Below are 4762 nucleotides of genomic sequence, written 5' to 3'. Positions count from 1 at the left end.
GGGGTCAGACACCCCTTGCACCCCTAGGGGTGGGACAGCAGCACAGAGTATGTCAGCAGGCAGCGTAACTGTGGAAGGCCTGGAGCACTTTACACCAAACTTGGTACACATCTTACTTACAATCTGGGAACAAACACTGTGGGGGATAGACACCCCTAGGCGTGGGACAGCAGCACAGAGTATTTCAGGAGACAGCATAACTCCCGAACGCCTGGACCTATTTACAAAAAAGCTTGGTACATATATGACTTGGGTGGTAACTGGTATTCCTTTAATATTTATTTCCAATAGAGAATATTCACTGTATTATATATCTGAAACCAATTGTAATAGTAGTACCAGTACTCTGCGGAAGCTTACATTCTTTCCTCTCTTTTAGGGCATTTATGGATTTTCTATCTTGGCTGATTTATATGATTTACTCTGTCTATTGACAGCTGCCATAAATTAAATATACATGCGCATGATATGACAATATGATGCCCTTTGTATTCACCTTTCTGAGTATGTGCACGATTTCTACATAATGATAACCATGATATTATTGATATTTCACTGATAAAACATTTTTTGGGGAGACGGTCAGTAGTAATTTCACCATATATCTTTAATCACAATATCATTTTGAGTGTACCCACCACGATAAGGTTATTAATCTTCATTAGTGTCACATACCATTATACCCAGGAAACTGTTGCAATCCATTTCCTACTTTGTGGACTCTCATCCGGGATTCAGAGGATATTCTCTGTCTAACGCGGACAGCAGATCCACGCTTCACAATCTTGTAATTCCTCCTTTATACCACTCTTCCTTCAAGCAGAGCTTGAAATAGTATTATTTCAGGAGCACTCTCATTAGTGCGTCAGGATTCGTGTCTATTTTTCTACTATCATACCACATTGTACACGCCCAATCTCTTCTGATCTTGGAAGCTAAACAGTGTTGGGCCTGGCCAGTACCTGGAAGGGTGACCCCCAGGGAATACTAAGTGTAGTAGTTTGACACTAAAATCAACCCTGACTTAGCACTAACAGCAGGATCACCACTATTTTCTTCTTTCTTACTTAATCTCAACCTTGTGCCTGGGTTTATTTATTGAACATATTTATATTAAATAGGCCCAAGGATAACTATTCATTTCTTGCCTCTCAAATGTGAATACCTTATAAGCACTAATGAGGATGATGGGTAACGGATATAAAAGGTCCTAAATTTCCATCTGAGTCTCTAACCAATTTAGGTTTCATTAAATACAAGCATTGCTTGGACTGGTGTGATGAGATACGGCTGTTGATGTCTGTAGTCCCTCAGCAATCTATAATGGATATAGATAAACCAGAACATACCCTTCATTTTTAAGAAGGTGTTCTTTCCTTATTTTTCATGTGGAGTTTTGTAACTGTTGGATACTAAGTTAATTTTATGCAACTATTAAAAATTATGCTCTTAATTCACTAATAATCATATTCTCTCACCACTAATTATAATAAGAGTGCGCCCACACAAGAGTCTTCTTTTTCTTTTACATTGTTCCTACACATATGACTTGTAAGCTTGCGAGCAGGGCCCTCCTTCCTCTATGACTGTTTGATTTTACTCAGTTTTGTCTTCTAATTGTGTCCAGTTGTAAAGTGCAATGGAATTTTCTGAGCTATATAAGAAACAGTTAATAAATAATAATAAATATGACTTACAAGCTGGGAACAAACACTGTGGGGGTAAGAAACCCCTAGCACCCCTAAGGGTGAGGCAGCAGCACAGAGTTTTTCAGCAAATAGCGTAACTCTGGAATGCCTGGAGCTATTTACACCAAACTTGCTACATAAATGACTTACACTCTGGGAACAAACACTGTGAGGGTAACACACCACTAGCACCCCTAGGGGTGGGCCAGCAGCACAGACTATATCAGGACATGCATGATATGTCAGCGATGACAGGGCTGCATGTGACAGGGCCAGTGACATGATGTGAGGAGGGGAATGCAGGTAGCACAAACCCACACATTGAGAGTTATATAGTGGAAGTAGCACGGTCCCCCAGCAGCACAGAGTATATCAGGAGATACATAATGTGCTGTGCTATATAAGAAACTTAAAAAAACGCTCATTTCACAGGGGCACTGACATGATGTGAGGAGGGGAATGGAGGCAGCAGGAAGCCACAGACTGAGAGTTGTATAGTGGGAAGAGCAGGGACCCTTGGGGGACCAAAAAGTAGAGATGAGCGGGTTCGGTTTCTCTGAATCCGAACCCGCCCGAACTTCATGGTTTTTTTCACGGGTCCGAGCAGACTCGGATCCTCCCGCCTTGCTCGGTTAACCCGAGCGCGCCCGAACGTCATCATGACGCTGTCGGATTCTCGCGAGACTCGGATTCTATATAAGGAGCCGCGCGTCGCCGCCATTTTCACACGTGCATTGAGATTGATAGTGAGAGGACGTGGCTGGCGTCCTCTCCATTTAGATTATAAGAGAGAGAGATTTACTGGAGCTTAGGACTAGGAGGAGTACTGTAGAAGTGTAGAGAGTGCAGAGAGTTTACTAGTGAGTGACCACCAGACAGTGCAGTTTATTTAATATATCCGTTCTCTGCCTGAAAAAAGCGATACACACAGTGACTCAGTCACATACCATATCTGTGTGCACTGCTCAGGCTCAGCCCAGTGTGCTGCATCATCTATATATATTATATATCTGTCTGACTGCTCAGCTCACACAGCTTATAATTGTGGGGGAGACTGGGGAGCACTGCAGTGCCAGTTATAGGTTATAGCAGGAGCCAGGAGTACATAATATTATATTAAAATTAAACAGTGCACACTTTTGCTGCAGGAGTGCCACTGCCAGTGTGACTGACCAGTGACCTGACCACACTGACCACCAGTATAGTTAGTAGTATACTTATATTGTGATTGCCTGAAAAAGTTAAACACTCGTCGTGTGACTTCACTTGTGTGTTGTTGTTTTTTTTATTCTATAAAAATAAAACTCATTCTGCTGACAGACAGTGTCCAGCAGGTCCGTCATTATATAATATATAATATATACCTGTCCGGCTGCAGTAGTGATATATATATATTTTTTATATCATTTATCATCCAGTCGCAGCAGACACAGTACGGTAGTTCACGGCTGTGGCTACCTCTGTGTCTGCACTCGGCAGGCAGTCCGTCCATAATTGTATACCACCTAACCGTGGTTTTTTTTTCTTTCTTCTTTATACATACATAGTTACATAGACATCTCTTTATCAACCAGTCTATATTAGCAGCAGACACAGTACAGTACGGTAGTTCACGGCTGTGGCTACCTCTGTGTCTGCACTCGGCAGGCAGTCCGTCCATAATTGTATACCACCTAACCGTGGTTTTTTTTTCTTTCTTCTTTATACATACATAGTTACATAGACATCTCTTTATCAACCAGTCTATATTAGCAGCAGACACAGTACAGTACGGTAGTTCACGGCTGTGGCTACCTCTGTGTCTGCACTCGGCAGGCAGTCCGTCCATAATTGTATACCACCTAACCGTGGTTTTTTTTTCCTTTCTTCTTTATACATACATACTACTACGACATCTCTTTATCAACCAGTCTATATTATTAGCAGCAGACACAGTACAGTACGGTAGTTCACGGCTGTGGCTACCTCTGTGTCTGCACTCGGCAGGCAGTCCGTCCATAATTGTATACCACCTAACCGTGGTTTTTTTTTCTTTCTTCTTTATACATACATAGTTACATAGACATCTCTTTATCAACCAGTCTGTATTAGCAGCAGACACAGTACAGTACGGTAGTTCACGGCTGTGGCTACCTCTGTGTCTGCACTCGGCAGGCAGTCCATAATTGTATACTAGTATCCATCTCCATTGTTTACCTGAGGTGCCTTTTAGTTGTGCCTATTAAAATATGGAGAACAAAAATGTTGAGGTTCCAAAATTAGGGAAAGATCAAGATCCACTTCCACCTCGTGCTGAAGCTGCTGCCACTAGTCATGGCCGAGACGATGAAATGCCAGCAACGTCGTCTGCCAAGGCCGATGCCCAATGTCATAGTACAGAGCATGTCAAATCCAAAACACCAAATATCAGAAAAAAAAGGACTCCAAAACCTAAAATAAAATTGTCGGAGGAGAAGCGTAAACTTGCCAATATGCCATTTACGACACGGAGTGGCAAGGAACGGCTGAGGCCCTGGCCTATGTTCATGGCTAGTGGTTCAGCTTCACATGAGGATGGAAGCACTCAGCCTCTCGCTAGAAAAATGAAAAGACTCAAGCTGGCAAAAGCAGCACAGCAAAGAACTGTGCATTCTTCGAAATCCCAAATCCACAAGGAGAGTCCAATTGTGTCGGTTGCGATGCCTGACCTTCCCAACACTGGACGTGAAGAGCATGCGCCTTCCACCATTTGCACGCCCCCTGCAAGTGCTGGAAGGAGCACCCGCAGTCCAGTTCCTGATAGTCAGATTGAAGATGTCAGTGTTGAAGTACACCAGGATGAGGAGGATATGGGTGTTGCTGGCGCTGGGGAGGAAATTGACCAGGAGGATTCTGATGGTGAGGTGGTTTGTTTAAGTCAGGCACCCGGGGAGACACCTGTTGTCCGTGGGAGGAATATGGCCGTTGACATGCCAGGTGAAAATACCAAAAAAATCAGCTCTTCGGTGTGGAGGTATTTCACCAGAAATGCGGACAACAGGTGTCAAGCCGTGTGTTCCCTTTGTCAAGCTGTAATAAGTAGGGGTAAGGACGTT

At 43.3% G+C, this 4762-nt stretch overlaps 1 pseudogene; it reads left to right on the top strand.

The window, feature by feature from the left end:
• The first annotated feature begins 884 nt into the window (after nucleotides 1–884).
• On the top strand, nucleotides 885–1003 carry LOC134939120 (5S ribosomal RNA; annotated as a pseudogene).
• The last annotated feature ends 3759 nt before the right edge of the window (nucleotides 1004–4762 follow it).

This window comes from Pseudophryne corroboree, chromosome 6, assembly GCF_028390025.1.
Source record: "Pseudophryne corroboree isolate aPseCor3 chromosome 6, aPseCor3.hap2, whole genome shotgun sequence".
Lineage (NCBI taxonomy): Eukaryota > Metazoa > Chordata > Amphibia > Anura > Myobatrachidae > Pseudophryne > Pseudophryne corroboree.
The sequence above is the reverse complement of the archived record's forward strand: the minus strand, read 5'-3'. Positions and strand labels throughout refer to the sequence as shown.